The sequence below is a fragment of the Pelmatolapia mariae genome, linkage group LG17 (assembly GCF_036321145.2).
Source record: "Pelmatolapia mariae isolate MD_Pm_ZW linkage group LG17, Pm_UMD_F_2, whole genome shotgun sequence".
In the NCBI taxonomy this organism is placed as follows: domain Eukaryota; kingdom Metazoa; phylum Chordata; class Actinopteri; order Cichliformes; family Cichlidae; genus Pelmatolapia; species Pelmatolapia mariae.
Window position 1 is genome coordinate 20,651,347 of NC_086242.1, and position 27,494 is coordinate 20,678,840.

Genomic DNA, 27,494 nt, shown 5'->3' on the forward strand with positions numbered 1-27,494 from the left:
ATATTCTTCCTAAAAAAATAACAGATTATTTTGGAAGTATCATTTTTTTAAACTGCTTGTTTTTTTCATTGTTTTTTAAGATTAATGATTTGTACACAAAAGCAATGCACAGACTTTTGTCTTCAAAGGGTAACCTTTTCCAAAGCTGCAGACACTGATATGGAGTCCCAAAGAGCTCAAAATTAACAAATCACAAACTGAACAATATGACCAGAAAAATGTTGCTACTTATATCACTTTGGTTTATCTTTCAGCTAAAGTTATGAATTGAACTCTGCAGGTTGACGTTGGTCTCGGAAAATGAGCTCATTACAAAAAACCCCCCAGAAAACAAATGCAGTCAAAGTGAGAGGAAAATACACCCTCAACACCTTTCAGTTCAAAGGTTTTGCATGTCAGGAAATACAAGAACTTCTATAAAAGCAGACAGTTGCTGTTCTGGAGCATTCAGGTGTGTGTTAACAAAATGCCTACAAGCATCCGCATCAGTCTTTGAAGGGTGAAAAGGTCATTGCCAAACAATTTGACACCCATCTTTGTACACTGAGAAAGACTGTTGCCAGCCAGGTAATAAGTGGAAGTCCCAGTAAATTCAGAACGTGGAGTGTTCAGCGAAACTGCAAAAACCCACAAGAGCTTCATCTACAAACCTCAGTTAGCATGTTGAAGGTTATAGTTCATGACATTACAAATAGAAAAGGAAGAAACAAGCATGTCTTGTTTGGGAGGGTTGCCAGGAGAAAGTCTCTTGTCTAAAAGAAATACGACAGCTGCTCAGGTTTGCAAAGTTGCATCTGAGCAAACCAGAAGAGTTCTGGAACAATGTCTTTTGGACAGACGAGACTTAAGTGGAGTTTGGCCATAAGGCCCAGAGCCATGTTTGGTGAAAGCCAGATACAGCATATCAGTGCTAATGTCTTATTTCTACTTAAAGCTTAAAGGTAGTGGTGGAGAAGAGTGGACTGAAATTCCTCCAAAACAATGTGAGAACTGATAAAGTCATGCAGAAAACCATTATTTCTTAGTTACTGTTGCTAAAGCGCATGCTACTGAATCATGGGTGAAGTTATTTCTCACACTGCTTCTACATTTTTGCTTGTTTTTTAAAAAATAACTCTGTAATATGACATGCTGTTCTTCATCTTGTGATTTTAAAACCTAGAAGACTAGATTTTTTTAAATTAAATCCTCATGCATAAAACCCAAGACAGTAAAACATCCTGGATTTACACCAACACCAGCTTTAGCTCCTTAGATTTCTCCTTTGACCCATAATGGAGATCCTGATTTTTATGCTGGTGTGTGTGAAAGATAGATGTCATTCATTGGACCCACATTTTTGTGAAAACAGACTAAATTTAGGAAAAGAAAATAGAAACAACAGAAATCATTATGACATTCTTTTCTAAGTAAATATGATTCTAAAGGCGCCATTGACATGAACTTTTCACCAGATATAGGTAATAACCCATCCAATCCACACATGCCAAAAAATCAAACCTTAGATGTTCATAAATTATGTGAAATGGCATAGTGTAAAAGCACTGAACACATAAAGAAAGGGAAGTGCAAAAACGCATGGAGTGTATTGACTCCAGGTGAAATCAGCTGGTTCAGTCCCAACTGATGACCTAAAAAAGTGTCTTATTACCAAGGTGTCACACAAGAAACATCTCATAATGGGTAAAACCAACAATCTCTCAAGATTTTCACAACCTTATTGTTGCAAAGCTTTTAAACCAGTGAATGTTCCAGTGAGCGCTGTTGGGGCCATAATCCCACCACAACCAGATGCCCTGCAAGACTTCAGACAGAAGTGAAAATAATTATCAGAAGAGTTATCCAAGAGCCAAGGAGCGCTACAGAAAGACCTGAAGGTCAGCAGGTACAATTCTAACGACATGCCCTGTATGCATGCACAACGCGCAAGACTCCATTGAGGCGTGTTTAAGGTTTGCTGAAGAACCTTTAGACCAGCCTGTGAAATACTGGGAGAATATAGTCTGGTCAGATGAGATCAAAATTAAAGTCTTTGGATGTTATAATACACAAACCACGTTAGGTCAGAAGGTACTGCACGTTATCTTAGAAACAACAAAACACAGCACCAGCAGTGAAGCACTGGGATGGAGATGGAGATGGGAACATCACAGTGTGGGGCTGTTTTTCAGCATACCTCAGAGTAGAAACAAACTAAAAATGTTTTTAGAGACAACAGTGTTCCCATCACCTCTTCTACTTGTAACATATTCAAACTATATTAGTGGGTGACATTTCAGCTCCATGTTATCAAGCCAGGTTACAGTTAGAATCATAATATCAATTTTAATACTATTAATGAAGTTGTTGATAATACAAGTATTAGTTGCTACAGATACAAGATTAAATTCTTTTTAAATAGAACTTCTATTAAGCCTCCTTATATGTTTTGAATCAATGAAATTTTAATTGGCATGAGTTAATTTGTCTTCCTCAAATATGTTTCAAATATGAAAAACACTGGATGTGAGCAGTTAAGAAGTGTAATCTTAAATTACAGGGAGTGATGGTGGCATTAAGGGTTTAATGTACGCTTGTGCACACTGGGCATAAGTGGGTCTTTGAGGTTTCAAGGTGAGAATGACTCAGACTCCCGTTTTTCCCACGTGTGACCTAATCGACTTCAGAGCACACATCTCTACCTGCAAGTGATAAAGTCCCACCTCAGTGTCTGGTAATCTTTTAATCTGGGAAGCCCCTTCTAATCTGTCTTTATTGGGTTCTTTTGCAACTGTGTCCTTTTTATGTAGTGTCTGTTCTCCAGTGAATCATTGAGTAATTACCGTTTTTTTTAATATCGAATCAAAGACGATTAAAATATAAACATCGATTAGTCTTTATTTAAATGTTTTCTATAAATATAAAAAAAACTTACTGCACTCTGTAAGTTTATAGTCAAGTAAGTTTTATATGAAAGCGACACATTTAGAAGACCAGCAGAGAGTGGGAGTTCTGTAAACACTATGACCTATTTCTTTTTTTTTTTTTTTTTTTTTTAACCTGTCCCGTTTGGTTCTTTTGCCATCAGAATTATTGTCTAAAGGCGAAGAAAGATGCCCAACGGATTTACTTTACCAAATGGACCATCCCAGCCTTGCCGTAATGGTCCATTTGATTCAAGTTTTTATTGTTTATTTTATTTTCACTTGCTGAATACGGGACAGACTTGACTGGAGGAGAGAATGTGGAGAAAGAAAGAGGGAAAGAAAAAAACCTGAGAAGAGGGACGGGGAAAAAGGGCAAAAAACAAAAACCAACAGAATAAGCAGACAAAAAATACATATATCGATCACCTGGATCACCTGTTGAGAAAGAAAAAAGAAAGCAAGCAGAAGAAAACGAGAGTAATAAACAAGATCACAATGATATATGAGAATATGACAGTAAATACTAAATATTAAACATTATTGTGCAGCACGTGAGATCGACAGCGCACAGTGTGCTTTGAGGTAGGAGCCAAAAAGGGTGTAATTTGTGTGTGTGATCACCCGTGTGTACACCTGTGAGCATGAACGCGCTTGTTTTTAAAAGGTTCCTTCATGTAATGATCTGCTAGAGGGTGTGGGGGGCCACTGCCCCGACCTCCAGGGCATGAAGCAGGTATGGAGGAGATCAAGACTCCAGACATCCAGAGGCCCCCAGAACACAAGAGACCAAGGAAGACCAACAGAGGGGCAGCCGCGCCACTATCCCAGAAAGAGCTGAGGAGAGTCCCAGATGAGGGGTCACTCAGCAGCCGCGGAGCAGAAGCCAGGGGGGGTTGCAGTGACGTGCCCGTGAGCTCCGCCGGCAGCCAGCTGTGCCTGAGTGGCCGAGCCCCGGGCCGTGAGGCCGAGGGCACCCCATCCCCAAGGTGGCCCGAGCGAGCCCCAGGCTCCAGGCCCCAATAAGCAGCCACCAAGGAGTGAGCCGGTGGGTACCTGGGCGCCCACCCCCGGAGACAGAGAACCACCAACGCACCGATGTCTGAGGGCGTCCGCCACCGGCAGGGGAAGTGGTGGGGGGAGATGGGCCTCCAAACCTTGGAGGGCCTGAGATGTCCTCAGAGAGGTGGCGTCTGATACCCAACCTGACATATAGACACAGACAAACAGGCACACACAGATACAAACATCTATTCCCACCCTCATGCTCTCATATACAATTGCTCAACACTCACCCAACGTGGAGACAGACATAGAGAGACGCTGTACACACAATCACACTCCCCAAGCGTACTCTAAGCCCTGAGTCTAGGTACCCTTGCCCCTGGAGGGGGAAACTGCACCCAGACTCAGGTGGTGTAACCCTTTTCCCTGCGGTGGGGAGAAGCAGACCGCCCCGACTCCGCAGCAGCAGGGAGGCCCCATACACCAGACCCCAGTCGGACGGCCAACTCCTCCTCCTAGCCCCCCTGCTCCAGCAGGCCGCAGAGAACGGGGGTGTAGGAAGACTCCAAACCTCCCTCCACCCGCTCATATGTACTGTTGATGTATGTGTGTTCTAAGGTGCATTTAAAACCCAGGAGGGCATGGAGCCACCTGCCAGAGCAGCAGGTAAGCATATAGCCCCTCCTGCTAGCCCTCAATGTCTACATGTATTTAAAATTGAGAGGTGGGCAACGACGCCAGGGGTGAGGTGTACACCCTGATGGTAGTTTGGAATCCGTGTAGCGTGCCCACCTCCAAGATCCTATATGTATGTGTAATGAGAGTGTGAGTAATGTGAATGTCTAAGTTGTGGGATAAAATTGAGGCAGAGGCAGCCAGAAGGGGACAGAGGGGGGGGATGTCTCCTCTGCACCCTGGTGACACACCCCTACCCCAAGGCCCTGCATGTGTGGGTGATTGTGGTGGAGCGGGAAGAGGGAGGCCGCTGGAGATGGGGAGGGAAGGAAGGGAGGGGCAAGTGACCCCTCCCTGGGGCCAGCTCCCCCGCTGACCCCAGTAGGCACCCCCATGCTGTGCAACCCGCCAGGGAAAGGGGGCCCAGGCCCATCCGGACCGGGGCCCAGTGCAGCAGCGCCCCCCGGCCCCACAGAGCCCGGGACAATTCACCCGACCCCACCACAGAGAAAACTGCACCCACCCCATCATCCACTCATCTTCCAGACTACACAAGACAATAGACGCCCAGGCTGAGATCTTCCTCCACCTCTCCTGTATCTCCCCCTCCTGCAGAGAGAGTTCCTGAAGAGAGGAAAGCTCCTGCAAGATGTGACAACCTCCCCCACCAGTTGAAGAGCCCCCCAGGTGGCTCGATGCACCGGCGGCACCCCGCGCCAGGGCCGGGCCCCCATACACCCACCCGCCCACAACCTCGGCAACACACCAACCAGGACCCAAGCCCCTGAGGCCCGGCCAGGGCCCCAGCCCAGAGACGGAGCGCCCCCAGAACCTCACGCCCATCCCGGACCCACCCAGGGGCAGCCAGGCTACCAGGTCAGTAACCCACGTCCGTCAGCACAGACCCTCCCCTAGCCCCGCTGCACGCAGCCACGAGGAAACCGTCACCTAAGAGCCAACAGAGCCCCTAATTGGCCATGACCGCTACCCCGGGTTGAGCCCCCCAAGGAAGATGCTCCTGGGGAACCCCCCGACGCCCTAAGCCTGTCCCTACCCCCACACCAATCACAACAGTGAAGGTGGGACCAAACTATGGCCCCCCACCCCCACTAGGTGATGGAGCTGATCAAAGGAGCCCAGAGCAATTGATCTGATGTGGTGGCAGAGGCTGTATCAAGACTAATGTAATCTAATAGATAATTTCTATATTGGTTAGAATTAAGATTATTTTTATTTTTCCAGTTCATGAGGACTGTTTTCTTGGCTATGCATAGGGCAGTGAAAACCATATGGGCTATATTCTTTTCCGTAGTGACATTATCTAAGCTGCCCAACAAACATACTAAAGGAGAAGTTGGAATGTTACATTTCAGACACTTTGATAAGTCTTCACATATCTCACGCCAAAACTTCTGAACTGGTGGACAGAACCAAAGAGCGTGGATATAATTGTCCGGTGAATTGGTTTGGCAGTGTGAGCAGTTGTTGGTAGACGTAAAGCCCATCTTGAACATCCGATGACCTGTATAGTGCACTCTATGTAGTATTTTGTATTGAATTAATTGAAGACTGGGATTTCTAATTAAATGAAAGGTTTTTAAGCAAATCTGAGACCAGAAGTTTTGGTCTAAGTTAACTGATAAATCCGCTTCCCATTTTGCAATAGGAAGTGATATTGATTCATCTGTTTTAGAAAGCATTCTGTATATTTTGGATAGTAATTTGGGGGTTTTAAGAGTAAGAAATTGAACCACACTTGGTGGTGTTTGTAGTTCAACTTGACCCGGTTTAAATCTCTTTTTTACTATGGATTTAATTTGTTGATATTCTAAAAATCTTTTCTTGTTGATCCCATATTGTGTAACTAGTCTGTCAAATGAAATAAATTCTGTTCCTTCTAGTATATGTTCTAAATATTTGATTCCTTTACTACTCCAATCTGAAAAGTTTATCATATTATTGTTTTGTAATATGTCAGGGTTGTTCCAGATAGGTGTACGTTTGCATGGGATTAATGGAGACTCTGTCAACTTCAGAAACTCCCACCACGCTGTCAGAGAGGAGCTGATGTTGACGCTTTTGAAGCATTCATGTCGTTGGATGTTTGAGCTGATAAACGGTAGATCTGAAATCTCTAGATTATTGCAAAGTGCTTGTTCTACATCTAGCCAAGGTTCATCTAAGAGGGTATGTTTTTGCCATCCTGAGATAAACTGAAGCCTGTTGGCCAAGAAGTAGTGCTGAAAGTTAGGTAGTTCTAATCCTCCTTTATCCTTGGTCTTTTGTAGTGTTTTTAAGCTTATACGTGGGGGCTTATTTTTCCAAAGGAATTTGGACATATATGAATCTAGAGATCTGAACCAATCTTGCGGCGGTTTAGTTGGGATCATTGAGAATAAATAATTTATTTTTGGTAATACCATCATTTTTATAGCGGCAACCCTTCCCATGAGTGATATGGGTAGACATTTCCACCTAGCCAGATCACCTTCTACTTTCTTTAAAAGTGGGATATGGTTTAATTTAGTTAGATCTGCAAGCTTGGGAGAAACATTAATACCTAAATATTTTATATTTCCCGATTGCAGTGGAGTAGAAGAGGAATTATGGAAGGAGCAATTAATCGGAAGGACTGTAGATTTTGACCAGTTAATTGAGTAATCTGATATTCTTGCAAAAGAGTTTATCAGTTCAATCACCCCAGAGATATTGGTTTGTGAATTTTGGAGAAAGAGTAACACATCATCCGCATAAAGGCTGATTTTATGTTCCACGTTCTTGCATTTTATGCCCTTAATTACTGAATTCTGTCTAATTGCTGCTGCTAGTGGTTCGATAAAAATTGCAAACAGTGAAGGGGAGAGTGGGCATCCCTGCCTGGTGCCCCTCAGGAGACAGAAGCTGGAGGATGTCTGGTCATTTGTTCTGACACAAGCTGTTGGGGAATTATATAATATTTTTAACCAGTTGATGAAAGAAGATCCAAAACCAAATTTGTGTAAAGTTGCAAATAGAAATTTCCAGTTAACTCTGTCAAACGCTTTTTCTGCATCTAGAGAAAATATTGTAGTTTCAAGGTTTTTACTGTATGAGTAGTCTATCAAATTAAGTAATCTACGTGTATTTGTTGATGAGTGCCTACCTTTTATGAAACCAGTTTGGTCAGGATGAATTAAGAGGGGGGTTATTTTCTCTAGTCTCTTTGAGAGAGCTTTGCAAATTATTTTAAGGTCTACATTTATAAGGGATATTGGACGATAGCTTGAGGGATATACAGGGTCTTTGCCTGGTTTTAGCAGGAGATTAATGTTTGCAGAATTCATATTTGGTGGAAGTCTGCCATTTTCTTTGATTTCCAACAACGTTCTGTAAAAAACTGGTGCTAGAATCGTCCAGAATTCTTTGTAGAATTCTGCAGGAAAGCCGTCTGGACCTGGAGCCTTATTATTGGGCATATTTATCAGGGCTTCCTGGAGTTCACCTGGCGTCAGTGGCGAATCCAGTGCCATTGCTTGAGTGTCTAATAATTTTGGGAGAGTTATGCTGTCTAAAAACTGATCAATTTCCTTTTTAGATGGGTTTATTTGTGGTGAATACAACGTTTTATAGAAATCCCTGAAAATGTTGTTTATTTGTTTCGGTTCATATATTGTGTTCCCAGATGAGTCTTGAACAGCACATATAGTTGTTTTTTCTTTATTTATTTTTAGCTGGTTTGCTAGAAATTGACCGGATTTATTACTATGTTCATAATTTTGTAAGCGTAGTCTTTGTACTAAGAATTTTGTTTTTTTATCAATTATCTCATTTAATTCTAGTTTTGTTTTGCGTATTTTGTTCAATGTTTCCTGATCTTGGTGGGACGCGTAGGCTTCTTCTAGTGATTTGATGGTTTTTTCTAATTCCTGAATATTTTTGTTTTCTTTTTTCTTTTTATGTGATGAGAAAGAAATTATTTTACCTCTCATCACAGCTTTCCCTGCTTCCCATAAAACAGAAGCTGATGTTCCGGGAGTGTCATTAAAGTCTAAATATGAAGTCCACTCTTTTTTAAAATATTTAATAAAGTCTTCATCTTTAAGCAGTGATGTATTAAATCTCCAGTTTTTACTAGGCGTAGTATTATTCTTGTGCATTAGTGTTAAAGATATAGGAGCATGATCGCTGACAGCTATAGGGTGAATCTCAGTGTCTGAAATGTCACTCAGCAGTGAGCTGCTGACCAAAAAATAATCCAGACGAGAGTAGGAGTGATGAACATGTGAGAAAAAAGTATATTCCTTACTGGTGGGGTGAAGGGAGCGCCATGCATCGCAAAGACCAAAGTCGCTCATATACTGTTTGATTATATTTGTGGACTGCCAATTACGCTGAGTTCCTGCTGTATTGAGCCTATCCATTTCTTCATTTAGTCCAAGGTTGAGGTCGCCTCCAAGAACAAGTGTGCCATCTAAGTGTTCAGAGAGTGCACTGAAAAAACTGTGAAAGAATGAGGGATCATCAACATTTGGACCATATACACTTACAATACATAGCTTTTTATCAAGTATAGATAGTTTAATGATTAAGAATCTGCCCTCTGGATCTATAACTGTATCGAGTACTGTGAAATTAATATTTTTATGTATTAAAATTGCTACTCCCCTTTGTCTAGAATTATAACAAGCTGAGAACACATTAGGAAACTCAGGTGTTTTAAGTTCATTCGAACCTCTAAGAGGTCTGTGGGTCTCTTGTAAAAGGACAACATCTGCCTGTAGTTTTTTGAGTTGGTTAAATATTTTTAACCTCTTTTCTCTGGAGCCAGCTCCATTTACATTCCATGTAACGAATCTCAGTGCACCCATAGATGTCTGTGTATAACTAGGGGTGTATGCTGTGTGTGTCGCTTAGACAGGTGGAGAGAATACATCACTTGTTCATAAATAAAGAGAGGGAGAGAGAGAAAAAGTGTGTGGCGAGATGCTCCCTGAGTCTGACTATGTGTTTGCATATTTACTAAGATGAGTACGCTTGGCTTAAATGTGTGTATCCTATACGACTGTGTGCGCTGTCTGAGTGATGTAAATGTGCTGCCGTTGAGCGCATGACTGTGCGTGATCGTGCTGTGCGTATGTGTCGAAATAAAGGATGTTGTTTGTGGATGAGTGTGGAAGCAGGTGATCGAAGCAGTGAAAGAAAGAAAAAAGAAAGAAACCAAGGACAAGGGTGAGCAGCATAAAAGCAAGAGGGAAAAGGAGAGAAGAAAAAACAAGAAGAGAGAAAAAAAAAAAAAAAAAAAAGAAAAAAAAAGAAAAACCGGAAACATTCTAATCAAACCATTGACGGAGAGTGACGGTGTTAATACTGCTATGATATCACACCTAAGATGCGATTTGATACTGGTAAGTTAAACAGATGTTAATGCAAGTTAGTGTGAGTGGATGGGGAAAGGGTGTAGCGGATTCTTATCTGGTGTGAAGTTAATACAGCCACGGAGTGATGTCGGGGTCGCGGTGGAGCTGTCCGTCCACGTACAGCCGGTCCACAGCGATGACAGCGCGGGAGCCCTTCTGGATGAAGCCGCGTCGGATTGGGAAGAGGACCCTGCGTCGTTCCAGGATCTCTTTGGGGAACTGGTCGTTCACGCTGAAGTCCGTTCCTTTTAATTCCCTGCCGCGGCTTTTCACATGTTCCTTTTGTTTGTAGTGGCCGAATTTGGCCACGATAGGACGTGGTCTCCCGGCCGTAGCCCGAATGGGGCCGAGGCGATGCACCCTATCGAAGACGATGTTCTTCACCGTGTCCTCCGGCAGCTTCAGGTGGTTTTTGATGAAGCTTTTTACCGTGGCCTCCGCGTCCTCTCCAGCGGCTTCTGGAATACCAGAAAATACTATGACCTATTTCTAAGTAACCACTTACAAAAACACAAAAAAATTTACAAGAATTCTCACTAACCTGCTTTTATCTTTCTCTCGTCTAGGTGCAACTCTTTGTGGTTCCGAAACTGTGATGTGAAAATGATGTCTGCCAGAAATGTTCCTTACCAAAACCTCAACTCATGCTTGAAGTTTAAGATCATGATCCCTGCTAACCTTCCTGCAGTCATGAAATGGCAACATGCTTCAAAGAAAAAATCAGATTCATATAGATATAAATTTATTTATGTATTACATTATTTCAGAGTTTATAAATTATGTAAACTGTACTTAAAGGCTGTACATGACATTGTTCTAAGATATTTTAGTGTAACAGTATTTGCTATCAAACTACATAATGTTTGTTCTTTTTAGACTTCTCATAAAGAAATTAAAGGTAAACAATATGCTGTGTCATATACGTCAGTCCTCTATAAAGTAACTGAGCACTTTATCAGGAACACTGTATTAAAAACTCGTTAAAAACTCTCACTCTGGAGGTTGTGATCCTTTTCCACATTTCACGTGACGGCTGCACATCCAAAAAACCAATCACTGCTCAGCCACACTTCAGTTCTGTTTACTGGATTATGATTTGCTAAATGAGTTGATTAAGTCTAATGAACTCAGCGCCACAACTCCCAAACAAGCTTGAAAAACATTTTTCTTTGTGGAATGATGCTTTTATCATTATTGTGGAAACAGCTGTTAGACAGCAGTAATGTTTGTGTGGCATTTTATTTCCATGTGACGATGTGTGAGCGTTGCTTATTGCGGCGTTTTAAGAGGTGTGCTGTTCTTCAAGATAGGTCATGGCTTTCGAACCACTAAGATGATATTAGATCAAGCAAAGAAAACCTCACCACCACAGAATGATTCACTCATACACGGAGATCCAGTTTCCTTTTTTTAGTCGACAGCAGCTGCATGCAGTGTGGTCTGCTGCATCATTTTCAGTGCTGGACATTTTTGTGCATTAAGTGCTGGTTATTTGAGGACACTGCTGAGTTCAGTTGTGAATTTTTTTCTTTACTAAGTCAAGATTCAAAAGCTTTATTGTCAATAAAGTAGTATACACAGTATACAGTGTATACTGTAAATGCTGTTTCACCCTAAGCCCCCCATGGTGCATTTATAAATATATAAAGGATATATCTCCAAGAGATATAAAACTAGGAATTACAAATAAATAACATGCTAAGTTTCGGTAAAAATAAAGGGATAAAAATGTACTAATTACTAACTATACAACTCTATACAATACTATAATGGTAACTATACAATATTAACTGTACGATAAACAAAGATAAAGACAGGACAGAGACAATACAAAGTGGAATGTGCAGTAGGCAATGCAGAGCTGAAGCTACAGTTGCATCTTGCAGATTCTAAACTTCCACACAGTTTGCTCACAGTGTGACAAACCACATAAAAAAGTCCAGCACACAACCACTGAAAGCTCGCGCCCACCTGCAGCTTGAGAATACAACACCTTGTTTGTGGGTGTTTTGTTGTTTGTTTGTTTTTTTTTTTTTACGTCACATTGAGTTTCACTTCTATAAAAATAATTTCACATCCTCATGAATGTGCCTTCGGTTGTTATTTGGACACCTTGACCTATTTACTTCTTAAAACTATGTTGTTGTATGAGTAAAATGTAATGAATACATTGCCTAGTATTGCTATGGAGCCAGTGTTTTGATCCTGAATATGACCAGCACGTGGTGCTGCTAACTGAAAAACTAAAGCACCACGTCAGTGTCATCGATTTATCCTGTTGACTAGTTCACAAAACCAAGAAGCTTTTAAGTTCCAGAGACACAACAACAAGAGTTTGTGACTAGAAACACAAGTCAACACATTTGCCTCACCCTATCATGTGAACTATTGAGGTCGCCTGACACAGGATGTGAATGTGGTTAGAGGCGCCTGTGAATTGATCTCAATACTGCATAGTGGGTGGCAGACATAGTCATTCACAGTGGACATAGTCTTTCAGACTATCTGTCTTCTCTGTCCAAAATGTGAACACTGGAGTCCTTGAAAGAGTGACTGTCCTTTAGATGCAGATGGACAGCTGAGTCTTGTCCTGTCAAGGTGGCTCTTCTATGTTGTGCCATGTGTTTAAGTTACTGTTGGTTTGGTTTGGTTTCTCCAATGCAGAGGTCTGAGCACTCCCCGCTGCACTGCACAGCATACACTAAGTTGTTTTGTTTTTGTTTGGGAGTTTTGTATTTGGGATGAACCAGTTTTTGTCTGAGTGTTGCTATGTTTGAAGTACACTGGCAAATCATGCTACCTGATAAACCTGCTACATAAGGGATGACTATGTTGTTCTGTTTGTCTTCTGGGTCAATCACTACATCCTAGGGGATGATCTCCACTAGAGTTTAAATGCATGGGGGTTTCCACCTTTGTAGAGGGTTTGTGTGACCGTCAACATCTCTCTCCAGAAGTGGTGAAGCCTCTGGTGAATCAGGACAAACATTTCCCTTAATGACATATGGTCAAACCCAGTGGTCCCCGCGCCCTGGCTACGGACCAGTACCGGGCCGCAAGATTTGAGGCTTGGGTGTGAAATTTATGGTTTTCAGGGTTTTTAATCATTAACTCGGTTTCTCTGGGTCTTTTCTCATGTTAGAATTGTGTGTCTTATTTTGAAAGAAATACTAACACGTTACCATAACGACAGGAGAGCATTAAGGGGCAGAGAGGAGGATGTTACTCTCAATGTTGTTGGCGCATTTCAGGAGGACGCTGCTAATAAAGTTACACAATTACACAGTGAGTTCATGTTTATTATTATATTTACAAAATAACAAAGTTTTTGTCTTGGTCATATCATTTCATTTTGTTGTATTTATCCTTAAGGCCGGTCCGTGAAAATATTGTCTGACATTAAACTGGTCCGCGGTGCAAAAAGGTTGGGGACCGCTGGTCTAACCCATGGGTTAATTTAGCGAAATGCTACGGTGGGGCACTGGTCTCAGCTGGATTTTTTCTTTGTTTTTAATTCTATTTCTGCCCACTGCTTTTTTCTTTTTTTGTTTTCCTGTTTCTAAGTTCATGAGAAGTAAAGCATGTTTTTTTTCTAACTGCATGTGTTTTATGAGGTCTTACTGTACATGTGAGGGTTTGTCCAAAGAGAAGTCTTTTGTGTTTCACTTCTGTGTCTTCCTGCCTTCACATTCACTCGGTTTTGAACACACAAAGCTGAACATTCTCACACTCAGGGTTACAACCTCACTGCTTCACCTCCAAAAAGAGAAGATGGGGAAAATTAATGGATGTCTCAAGTGTATTTTTGTTTTCTTCAATGTGCTCTTTGCAGTAAGTGGAAACTTTATTTTTCTTTTTTATGATTTCATTTTGATGATTGATTTATTGATTTCCTTTATTTTTTTATTTATGTTGAAGGAAAGAGAAACTAAAAGGAATTCTTTTTCATGAGCTTATTTGAAAAAAGAAAAAGAGTAATTGTTCACTTCAGTTTTATTTATGTAGCGCCGCCAAATCACAAGAACAGTTGCCTCATGGCACTTTACATTGTAAGGTAAAGACCCAACAATAAACATACATGCAGAAATGAAAAACTTTTTTTCAGCTTCCTCACATTTTAATCCACCTACCAACCACTGAGGCCTTTTTTGTTTTGCTCATTAAATTTTTACGTTACTGGTGAAGCAGTGGTCTGAGACATAATGATTAAAAGACGGTGGGCAGTCAGAAGAAGCTGTTTTCACTTTGATTAGTCTTTAATATGGATTTTTGTTGCCAGGAAAAAAAACAGCATTAAAAAGTCAAATAAAATAAGTCAGTTTTTCCAATATTTATAACAAATAAAAAAGGTTTTATTTTTAATGCTTAGCACACATATTTCCCCCTCTGTTTTTATTGTTTTATTACAATTACATTTGCATTGCTTCTAACAGTGAGCACTCTAGAATATATGCTTAAGAATAAAAAAAGTTCTCAAAGTACAACACTGAGTGCAAAAGTAGTTTTTTTGTGTCTTCTTTAAATATTCTGTAAGAAATATATGTATGCCCAATGTTTACTATGGCCAAACCTAACCAATGGGCAGACCAACCAAAGTTTAAACTAAATTTCTCTGTAGTACTATTTTTCTTTTGTTTCTTTGTTTTTTTTTCTCTGTAAAATATCCCTCATGTGTTTTTTTTTATATGAAATTATCTTTCCAAATAAAATAAATATTTCTTTGGCACACTTAGGCTACCATAAAGGAACTCTGGTTTTGTTAACGTAGATGACATCATATGATTCTGTTTCCTCAGATCTTTGGAGCTTTACTAATTTGTGGATTGCTAAAGACCTCTACCAGCTACAAGGTAAACAGCCACATTACTTCACCTCAGTTCGTTCATTTTTTAATCAGGACAAAGTAGATTGGTAATTACTTTAAACGTAAGTTTAAAAAAAATGTTTCCTTTTAACAAGTTTTATATAACCAGAATTGAGAACAGTGTGATGTGAAACTTTTTATTCCCCACCATGCTACCAACCTGTTGTTAGTTAACAAAATACGTTTCAAAATGTTCCTCCAGTTGTTCCTTACTTTTCCATACTTTTTTTAAAAAAACTCTTATTTCATAGTATACGCTTTTTGTTGCCTGACCCCAGGTGTTTTGAAATGTGTTGTTGTCATCAAATTTAAAAAATGAAATAGTAAATGTTTTCAAATTTAAACATTTGATATGTTTTCTATGTTCTATTGTGAATAAAATATGGGTTCATGAGATTGTGTACTTTGTTTGTTTACATTTACACAGCATTCCAACATTTTTGGAATTGTGTTTACAGAGTACAAGAACATGAAATGCAGTAGTGTCATATAAACCATGGGGGTTGAAAAAATTGGAGTGGAGGACTGTTGAAAGATTTTATTATGTTTATGTTTAGAAGTACTTTTCATTTAAGGGTTTCTAGATGTGTTTGCTCTTTTTACTAGAGAAGTTACGTTGTGCAAGCTTAGCAGGAAGCAATCACGCAGCACAGTTTGTATCTTATCTCTTACTGTATGTTTCTGTGATGCAATCATGCTTAAGTATAAATAAAGGCTGACAACTGCTCCAGGGGTGTGAGTCTCCGTTGAGCTCTCACCCGTGTGCACGTTAAATTTGTAAAACCTGTCTGAGTGTCATTTATTCCAACCTGAGTTGCATTACAGGAAAACTCCTAACAAGGACAAATGACAGAGAAAAGACTAACAAAGGAGAACACTGACACGAAAGGAGATCCAGAGAGATCCAGACTGTAACCCACAAAATCTTTTCTAAAGAAAACTTCTATTTGTTTTCGGCCACAAGACAATTTTTGGTTATCTGGCAATGAACCAATACTTCACAGAGTAAAGACTGTGATTCATGAGAGACACAGTCAACTGCACACTGTTAACACTGGTCTGACTGGGCCTATTCTAAGATTTTACTGAAACTATTACATTTGATGTAGCACAATATAACGCCACACCTACTGTAACAGAAAAAGCAGCTGGCCTCTTCACTCAGGAATGCTACTTGCTGGGTGGTGAGTTGCAGGTTGGTCCTCATATGGCCTGGTTCAGGTTTTGAAATGCTTCAGGTGTGACCTACGGTAGCATGGGGGGAATGGGATAGATGTTAGTGGAGAAAGTCAGTCTAACATGGACCGGAGAGTCATGTCTAAAATCTTATTTTGGATAATTGTTTTTGATTTTTTTCATTTGAAGAAATAAATAATTTTCCAGATTAATCCATTGTTGGTGTCCTTTCCTATCATTCAGGAGGAGTTCTCATCGCTTGATTTGCCAGACTTGATTTGGGGTTGGTTGTTTGCCATCGGCGTCCTCGGTGTTTCCTCTCTGGCAATCTTTGCTACGTGCTGTGAGTCAATCATCGGGCTCAAACTGGTATGTACGACCCCACATCAAACAAGATAACAAGCTGATGCTGTGTTAATTTTATAATTATTAGAACAATAACTGTGGATGCTCTTTGTATTGTTTTGTGTACAGTTTGCAAGCTTCATGGGGATTGGAATGATCATCATGTTGTACTGTGGCATCAATGTAGTGAGAGGAAGACATGAGGTCATCTATTTTCTCTCTTTCTTAATTCTGTTGTTCTCCATTGCTGTACTGTCTATATATTGATCTGATCAACTATATTTAGTATTGCCATCTGTTATATAGCTGCTAATGTTCTTTTTTTTATGTCTTGGAGATAAATTACCTACATTTTCTTTCTGCCATATGCTTTTTAAATCTCAAACTTAATAGCTCTCCAACACACTACCAAGTGATCCATTTACTCAACTGTCCTAGTTGGCCATGACCATGGGACTTAAGAGGTACTTTAAAAAGAAAGTTACCAGCATTTCTTGAAGGATTCAGTCAAACAATTTTTAAGAAGATACAAAAAAATCAGAAAGTGTAACTGCTGTAAGAGGAACCATTAAAGGGCCTCTTGATTATGAGTGGACATATTATTGCTTAAGGGTCTGCTGTCTCATAATCCATAACATTACCATTGCTTCCTCTTTCTCTCTGCTTTATGGCCTTCAGTGTCTGTCTGTCTTGAGGAGAATATATCCTTCATTTTTCTACCTTTATACTAAAGTGTTATTTTTCCTTTCCAGATAGAGACTGCCTTCCGGAATGAACTACAAAAGGTGAACATAAGAGAAGAAGTCATGAGAGACATGTTTGAGACGATACAGTCAAAGGTAATGTTCTTTGCACTATTTACCCCAATAACAGTATTCTTTCTACTGACCCTAGTGGATTTTGGTGCAAATGTACTTTTACAAGTAGTCAACACAGAACTTGCAAATGACCTAAACATAACAGCACTCAAAAAACTTAAACGTTGACTTTAATTAAAATTATTTTGTCAACAGGTTCCACGAAATTGCATTGTGTTAGTTTAAAGCAAAAATCTTTAGTTCATCTAATTTTAAAAAACTACTTAAGATTAACAAGACATATTTAAGACTACCTAAATCAAGTTATGTTGTATGAACATAGATGATATATTTACAGGTTAGACAGTTTAGATTAGTTACTTCAACACATTTCTTATTTGTGGCAGTAAAATGTTAAATTTAAGTTAGATTAATTCAAATATTATATTTTCAGCCACCTTATGCTTTACTAATTAGTTTTACATAAATCTATTTTGTCAACAGGTTCCACACAAATGAATTAAGTACATCCAACTTATTTTTTAAAAATTATTTTATTGCCAACACATTCAGTGAGCATTTGTGTAAACCCAGTCCAAAATAAAACACAACAGCTCATTAGGGTTAGTAACTAACATTATGTAGACAGATGCAACACCAAGACTTTAAATTAAATGTCTGTATCTGCCAGAAATAGAAGAAAAAAAAACATTGAAGACATAACATGTTGATAAGATGACACTTGAGTTATGCACATGTGATGCTAGTAAGGTCTGTGGAGTGTTTTTTCTTTTAGTGTCTAAAATGGATAGCAAAGTTGCTGTTTGCAATGATTGCTTAGGGTCAGTCCAGTAATACAACGCCAATGAAGTGCTTTCCTTTAACCAGGGTTCGTACGCTTTTTTCAGGGTCAAATTCAAGCACTTTTTAAGCACTTTCAAGGTCCCTTTTTAAGCTTTTCCAGCACACCCCCCCCCCCCCCCCCCCCCCACACACACATTTTTTGATTGGTCGACATGGTACATTTTCCACCAATAGGGAAGGAGTGTTTTTTCTTTTTTCACTCACAAGCAAAGCATGTTTGCTAGCGCTCTCCATAAAAAACGTTGTTTTTACCGTTTCTTCCCGGAGTACACGCCACTGTTTTATTCACAGTCACATATTGAAACAGACGCAAGGCAGCCCAGGCGGGGAAATTTTGCTTTTGCGTCTCATTTTATTTCTCTATCTGATAATAAAACAATTCAATCAGATAGCTATTTATTGTGAATGAAATACAGTTACATTTTCAAGCACTTTTAAGCACCACATCTGAAATTCAAGCACTTTTCAAACCTTGAAAAGACGACATTAGAATTCAAGCATTTTCAAGGATTTCAAGCACCCGTATGAACTCTGTTTAACAATGCAAAGTGAAGTGTCCACCTCAACCGCCACAATTAAAAAAAATTAATGTAATAATGATAATAATGATAATAAATAGCCCACTGATATTAGCAATCAAAGAAAATTATATCACCATCCCAAATAAAAATGTAATAAAACATGCCAGCATTATTGTCTAACAATAAAACAGCTTGTCAGCGTTCAGGTTTTTTGCAACAGCGCAGCAGTAACCATTTAACACTTGCCACTGTCAATGTTTATTTTACCAGTGTTTGGGCAAAAAACTTGAGTTGTAAACATTTTAACATGGAAACAATTGTTCGTCTTTAAAAGTCCGCAAAATATACATTCATCCTGCATTCAACTTACCCTTATTCTTAGTATGTATTGCAATTACCTTTACAATGCACACAATGTAACACAAACAGAATATGAACATATTTCCACCTCATAACAATATGCTTGAACGCTAATATACACACCACCCTTCAACATTTCTGGTGCAGTATCATCTCTCAATTAAATCCTTTAAATCTCAATACTTTTGATTGTCTCTTACTAGCCCCCCCCACAAGAGTAAATTTCTCAAATTGTAGTAGTTTACAAACTTTTCAAAATTTTCTAAATTTCTCTTAAATGTAATTTTCCCTTTATCTGTCATTTAACAAATTACCATTTTATTCCCATTCAGCCTCCGAAAAACGTCTGTCCATCTGACAGAACATTTATCATCCAAATTAAGGGTTGGTTATTCATTCAGTTTATTCTTGAGCATCTGTACCTTGGTCAAGAGTCTGCTGACATACAGATGAAGGAAGAGCTTCTGAAGTACTTCAAAGAAAGCTTTCAGTCTCGAGGTTAACTGAGATTCAGTGCATATATCCCACCCATTAAGAGTGCACATGCAGAGGTCATGTCTTCCAGGTCATGCAGAACACCCTAGACGGTTATACCCACATCGGCTGGAGGAGTGCTGGCATCAGCTCTTTCGATGGTAAAGATAGCAAGGGTAATTTGTTCCAGCTCCCTCTGAACAGCTGTAGCTGTAGCTTAGACACAAAAACATAGAAAAATGGCATCTAGTTAAAAAAAAAAGAAAATGATCAAAATAATGAAGTAAACACAATATTAGGAACATGCAGCCCAGTGCGCCACTATTTTAGACTACAGATTCAACAATAAATATAAATAGTTTGGGTATACAAGAAGATTCCCCAAAACATTTAAACAGGTTCCATGCAAATTACAACAACAACAACATTACAACATCAACAACATTAGTTATTCAAAATTTGGTTTAATACAGAAAAAACTAAACTAAAATTACCAACCAATTATTCTTTGAAGAGGATGGTTGGGTCTTCATTCAGGTAAAAAGGTAGTGCCCTGAGGACACACTCCCTCCCCTTTTCAATAGTTTGCTTCTGTAGAGAGTGGCAGAGATACAGGAAGAGAAAACAGAAATACTTTAGGATGACACACACTCACATTATACGCCAAATGGATGACATATCCACTGCGCAGATAGACATGTACACAATACCAACTAATCATCACATGGACATGAATAGTTAACCTGTTGGGCAGGTTTTCCCCACATTATATATGTCCATAATGGAGGTATAGACAAACTAATACATCATCTTTTTTGAATTCAAAAACTGATCTTTAACATAAAAACATTCACTTCTGGTTTAACCCGAAATTGAAGGATCAGATTTTACTTATGTTTAGGTAATTTTAATTTTCCAAAGTTTTGAGTACCAAACTTTGTCTTGCTTAATATAAATGTAAGTACACTGTGCATCTACCATACACTAGCTGTTTAAGTTTGAAAGTGATCTTATTAGCCATAATATTTTGCTACCAACAGAATAACGCACCTGTGTGGCTGGGGCCAAAGTTTGTCTAATTTTCTTCCCTGCAACGCCTCCTTTTTTCTTGAAGACTTTTATGAGCTGGTCAGTGTATTGGTCAAGTTGTGCAAAAAGCCCTGGAACAAGTGGAGCAGTAGTAATCCTCACAAATTCTGCTTCCACCTGAAAACATGTCAACAAACACAACATACTGTACTATAAATATACATACTATATGTACACATATACATACTTTATAACTAAAACTAATGTAGAAAGACCTCATTAAAGCTATAATTTTAACACAAACATTTACACAAAATGCTAATGGAGCCATTACAGCTTTTATTGTTATTTATCAAGTTCCAAAAAATATTGATCACAGCTGATCTGAAAAGAATTTCATACCTCAGGTCTTTGAACTGCAACCTTTACAATGGTTCAGATCTGGAGAAGAAATAACAGAGGCATGGGATGGGTCACTAAGGAAAACTTAACTTATAAAACAGTTTTCTTTTGAAAGTATAACAGTTACCACATACCACATACAAGCTCAGCAGTACCACATATACCACATCAGTATAGGAGGGAGCAGGTAAAGGCAGGATCTGAGATTTATAAAGTAAAACAAGAAATTCATTACTTAATTTCAAGAAGCAAATTATTGATTGAATAACAACTAAATAAAATACTACTCCCAAGAAAAGCAAGAGATTGACACTGCCATGTGCTAACTTTCTATAGAAGCAAAAATCACCAGGTCTGTCGACCTCCATTGTCTGTCCACTCATATGTCGTGAATAATTTTATTAAAAAAATTAAGTGTGTAATTTAACAAACTGTAATTTATAACTATGTTGATATGTATAACTCCGCTAGGAAAAATGCTGTAAATGTCACTTTATGCTATCCTTGCTATCCTATTCGATATTCACGACTCTCGGATTACAGTAAAGGAATCCCAAGAAAGCAAATGAAAAAATAACCCCTTGAAAAAATAACCCCATGAACCCCTGTAGCTAATCCCTTAATAAAACAAAAAAACAATAAAAATGTTTCTTACACAGTCCACAAAATAAGCATGTCCAGGACCCAGTAAAACTAATGTAGAACAAGCGCACGCAAACGATATAACATGTCTTGTAAGACAAACGCAAAATATAATCATGCTCGACAAATAGATACTACACAACATAGTCAAAGAAAAAAGTGGTCTTACCTCTCAAAGAAACAGCAGCTTGGCGCCAAAACAACGTTTTTAAGTTAAATTTGAAGTCTTGCGCATGAACAGGCCCAAGCCGTGAAACCTTGTTGTTCTTCGCGGTTTCATTACAACTGGTTTTGCATTACTGCCATCTTCTGGATATACAAAGTATATCGATCCTAATTGACTTAACTTAAATGTTATGCCATCAAGTAACACATTAGTATTATGTACATTGAATAATAGACACAATTACGTAGACTTGATTAGAAAAACATATGTTAACTTAACAAAAACATATATTTTAAGTAAAATGAAAATAAATAATTAATATACACTGAACAATCCACCTTGACAGGGGATTTCTTCAAATCACCCTGCCGTTCTTCAGCTGAGACGTCTGAGTTAGAAAAGACTAACACACTGCAGTTCTTTACTCGCGAGGACGGTCACAGAAGCGCTCGCACAGGAGACACTCTTGGACTCGCGCTTTGTCACCGTCTGCGTTCTTTATTTATACAAGATTGATCTGTGTATGTGTGTGTGTGTGTGTGTGTGTGTGTGTGTGTGTGTTGTGTGTGTACAAAGATAACATCATCACTCCAGTAGCGGGACTTTCCCTTTTCTACATCTGTATGTTCTCGTAAAAGAGCTGAGCTTTCTTCTTCTCTACATCTAAATGTTCAGAACAACAGGAAGCGGTTAGTATCTGCATAAGTTCAGCACACAAATTACTAGGTGAAAAGTCATGTAGAAATATGCTTAATGGCAAATAATGAAAGGATACATTTCATGTAGCTGATCACATATATACAATTTTCTCTTGACACACCTCATTCATTTTTTTGAGTGAGTAGCACTGGAAGGGCCCAGAGGTGAACAAGGACCAACCTTGAAAGGGAGATCAGCCCAGGTTTTTATGCTTAGAGTCAAGGAACTTTTTGATTGCAGCTTATATGGACTAAATTGTTTTGCAATGATATTTACATTACAGTGACTATATTGATAAATAAACAATATTGCAGAAATGTGTTGAGTATTTTCAGTTGTTTAAAGTCACTTTCTCATGCGTTAACAGTTTCATTGCTGTGGATTGGGCTTATGAAATCCCTGACTCCTGCAAATGCAAGTATGTAATATATGACGGTTCTGGGGATTCTGGCTCACCGAGATGCCAATCCAAGCCTCAGGTTGGTTTTACAGAATAGAACTAGATTGTCAAGCTGAAAAGCTCCTGTTCATAAAACTTTTTCATGACTAAATGTGTTTAATTTTGTGGAACTTCAGAAACATAATTTATAAATTAATCACGGTTTCCTTGTCAAAGTGCACACAATATAATATAATATAATATAATATAATATAATATAATATAATATAATACAAACAAGAACTGGAATTGAACAAGATTTGCACTGATGAAGGGTTGAACTTGTGCACCTAATAAAGAGGCTGGTGAGAAAAAAATTACCTAAAACAGAAAACACTGCAATATACTGTTTATATTTACATCCACATTTTGCTCTTGTCTTCTTGCAGGGATTCACAGGCCCAGATAAAATCTATGAACAGGTATTCAAGCATTTAACATAACAGCTAATCAAACCACTGTACACTGTACTGCTGGTCAGATAATTACCATTATCTTTTCTCTTCTGCAGCCCTGCATCACTGAACTTTTGAACCTTGTCTTTAACATCCTGTTTGGCTTCTTCTTTGGATTTGCTGTTATAGCAGTAAGCTCCACTGTTGTTTTTTTATTGCCATGGTTACCTCTGTGTGTCACTGACGTTGTTGTTCTTTAAGATTTTGTCAAAATCACTTTTGACCTCTTAAAACTGTACATTTAATAAGTGTTCAAGAATGAAAACCAATTTTAATATAGTACAGTTCAGTAAAATTAATCTCTGTCATTATGGACTGCTGATCAAACAAAACGTGGAATATGACTCTGTATTGTCCACTGTTTTGGCTGCTGTGCATCAAACTCGATCAGGCCAAAAGTTTGCATTTCAAATCATATTTTTTTAAAATAATTTAATCCGCAATTTTCACTTAGCTTATGTAGCTTATTAGCCTCCTTAATTCAACTTTAACTAGCAAGAAGCTGGGAATTCCTCTTCAGCTTTAGAGTAAAAGTTATTGCAGTGTTGAAGCAGTACATACAAATAATACATTTAGATAATTCTTCTTCTCTGTCTTTATAGCTGCTGGGCCTGCTCATTACCATCTGCATGATTAATCAGGTCAAAAGTGACGACAGTAGAGAATCCATGTACTTGAGGAAGTACTAAAGGGAGCCACCACACCACATGTCCTCTGTCCTTTGAGTTATAGTGCATCAAGAGTCATGATCAGGACGGGATTTACTTTGTTTTACAAAAAGAAAAAGTAATGTGTCTTGTAAGTAATTTCTCATTTTTTAAAGTACCAAGCATAGCTTAAAAAGCAAAACATTTATTTTCTGTGAAGCTTTATAACTCTTTTGTTATTTGATGATTTCCAGTGTTTATTCATCTTAACCATATTATAGTAAAGAAGTAAAGAAATTAGATCTCCAAATCAGACTGTTTCTTTATTTCTTATTATTCTTATATTATTCTTTCTTATTATTACTTACACACACATACAAACACACACACACACACACACACACACACACACACACACACACGCACACACACACACACACACACACACACACACGTGCAGTAAAAGTAACACACCTTATTAAATGGCGTTTCTTTATTTTCATGACTATTTACATTGTAGACTACAACTGATGGCATCAAAACTATGAAGAACACATATGGGATTATGTAGCAAACAAAAAAGTGTGAAATGACTCAAAACATGAGATGCTGAGCACTTGTTGGCCCTTTTGCCTTCACTCTGCAGTCCATCACATCCCAAACCATCTTGACTGGGTTTAGATCAGGTGACTGCGGAGGCCATACAATCTGGCACATCACTCCATCACTCTCCTTCTTGGTCAAATAGCCCTTAGACAGCCTGGAGGTGTGTTTTAGGTCATTATGCTGTCCTCACTAATTTTTCTTTTACAGGCAGTGTAATTTCAGCTATACAGCTAGCTTAACATTCTCTATTCCCAGCACCTCATCCTCCAAGAAACCGGCTGCTTGTTGTGTTTGGCAGGATTTAATGATGAAAAGAAATTTTCTCTGTCTCTTATTTGTAAAATTGTGCAAAGAAAACAAATACAAAATACACAATAAAGGCAATTCCATTACACTGGGAGAATAACATTGCTCTAGTAAAAGATACATAATCACAAATGAAACATCTGCTGAAAAACCAAGCGTCTACCTACCTCCAAATGATTTAACTCAAAATATTGTCAAAACGTACTAATGCACATTAAATGTATAAGAACTTATGGATGATACTGTGGACTTTACACCAGGACTGCAGAGACTGCGATCAAATTACAATTTTCTACAGAAGCAAGAGAGCAAACTACTTCCTGAACACAACTACCTCTACAAAAAGAATATTCTCCTTAGTTACCACTAGGTGGTAGTAACACTTCTAAACAACTCTAATACTCTAACTCTATTTCATGACAGTCATTGTCCTATTGAAAAATAAATGATGGTACAACTAAACACAAACTAGATGGGATGGCATGTCGCTGCAGGATGCTGTGGTAGCCTTGCTGGTTCATAGTGCCTTCAATTTTGAATAAATCCCCAACAGTGTCACCAGCAAAGCACCCCCACACCATCACACCTCCTCCTCCATGCTTTCTCCATCCTTTCACCTTTTCTGTGTCAGACAATGGCACAGCGGGTGAAACCAAAGATCTCAAATTTGGACTCATCAGACCAAAGCACAGATTTCCAGATTTGGTCTAATGTTCATTCCTTGTGTTTCTGGGCACAAACAAATCTCTTCTGCTTGTTACTTTTCCTTGGTAGTGGTTTCTTAGCAGCTGTTTGAAAATCAAGGCCTGATTCGTGTTGTCTCCTCTGAATAGTTAATGTAGAGATGTGTCTGCTACTGGAACTCTGTGTGGCATTTATCTGGGCTCTAATCTGAGCTGCTGTTAACTTGTGATTTCTGAGGCTGGTGACTCAGATGTATTTATCCTCAGCAGCGGAGGTGACTCTTTGTCTTCCTTTCCTAGGGTGGTCCTCATGTTCCAGTTTCATCGTAGCACTTGATGGTTTTTGAGACTGCACTTGCTGACACATTCAAAGTTTTTGCAATTTTCCAGACTGACTGACCTTCAGCTCTTAAAATATTAATGGACTGTTGTTTCTCTTTAATTAGTTGATTGGTTCTTGACATAATATGAATTCTAAAAGTTGTCAAATAGGGCTGTCAGCTGTGCACCAACCTGACTTCACCACAACACAACTGATGGACCCAACCCCATTAAGAAGGCAAGAAATTCTACAAATGACCCCTGACAAGGCACACCTGTGAAGTGAAAACCATTTCAGGTGAATACATAATGAAGCTCATTGGGAAAAGGCCAAGGGTTTGCAGCGCTGTCAACAAAGCAAAGGGTGGTTACTGAGGAATCTAAAATCTAAAACATATTTAAAGTTATTTATCATTTTTTTCTTTGATTCTTGCTTCATATATTTGACGTCTTCAGTTTGTATTTACAATGGAGAAGGTAGTAAAAATAAAGAAAAAGCATTAAATGAGAAGCTGTGTCCAAACTTTTGACTTTGTGTGTGTGTGTGTGTATGCAGAGAGACAGATATATCTTTTAAAGCTTGTTGTGAAATCTGTACTCATTCCAATTTAAACTGCAGAAATTTAAATGTATTTCTGAACTTCTGGCAATAATTAGTTTGGCCCAGGAATGATAGAAGCAAATAAATAATCATGAAAACAACATCCCATCCCTCCAACTGGAATACAGTGTGGGAGGAGGGTCACATAGTTCAAAACATGGTTGCTGAAAAAAAACAAACAGCTGACGACTGAAGTAGACAGGAGGTCCACAACACAAATAGAAGCTGAGAGAAAGGTTGAGAAAGTAATGATGAATGGGCTTTTAGGGCCAAATGTCTGGTTCTGAAGAAGATGACTGAAGGGTAAAGGTTGACTGACTGACAGTAGGATGGGATGTCCTGATGTTTTAGATGTCGCATCTGTAGCTTGAATTACAAGGTGGTTTCAGAAATAACAGCCCACTAGTTCTTTGTAAAGGTGTGAATGTGGCAGTGTTAAAAATGATGGGTAAACCTCTATCCTAAGTGTGGAAACACCCATATTTAGTCTTTATTCCTGGTGTCCTGGGAAGCTATACTGTAAAAGCTCAAGTATGGCAAATGGAGGACTCTGACTGTACACTAATATTAAAGATGGATATAACCACTGTGATGTCACACATATTTTAGTTTGGGTGAAGCCCTAAAAGAAATACTGATAAACTCCATGGAGGCAATACAAAGAAAAAAACATCTGCTAATTTGTGCAAAGTAAAAAAACCGGATACAACTCTTTCACCAAATTTCTTGGACAGGCTGTACCAAACACTAATCCCCAACGCTTGTCAGGCAGTTTGTCTAAAAGTGCTCTAAAAAGGCACTCACAACACCAGCGTAGGTCCACTCAAACTAACATAGTGAGACTAAACAGACAGTTAGCAGCTACACCTCCCTGTTGTGTAAAAAAATTCTCACATGGTATAGTTATTAAAAAATAACTAAGGTTATTAAGGAATAAGTTAGATGAAAGAAAAAAAACTATCCATAAAGTAACTACTGGTGAAGCAGCCTGTAAATGTGCTTTTAATAGTAAAGTGCCTCATTACTCATGACTTGAGGAATACTGTGAGAAATCTATTAGCATTAGTGATGTTTACAGGGATATAATGAGGTCTTCTCAATTTATGAGTTTTTATTGT

At 38.7% G+C, this 27,494-nt stretch overlaps 1 long non-coding RNA gene and 1 pseudogene across 1 annotated transcript; both read left to right on the forward strand.

The window, feature by feature from the left end:
* The window catches only part of LOC134615929 (NACHT, LRR and PYD domains-containing protein 14-like), an 851,239-nt pseudogene that overhangs the window by 577,722 nt on the left and 246,023 nt on the right, over nt 1–27,494 (forward strand).
* Nucleotides 16,506–23,956, forward strand: LOC134615973 (uncharacterized). Its single transcript, XR_010091376.1, has 6 exons — nt 16,506–16,568; nt 17,117–17,203; nt 22,686–22,797; nt 23,147–23,179; nt 23,269–23,343; nt 23,815–23,956. It is a non-coding gene; the product is annotated as an uncharacterized LOC134615973 (long non-coding RNA).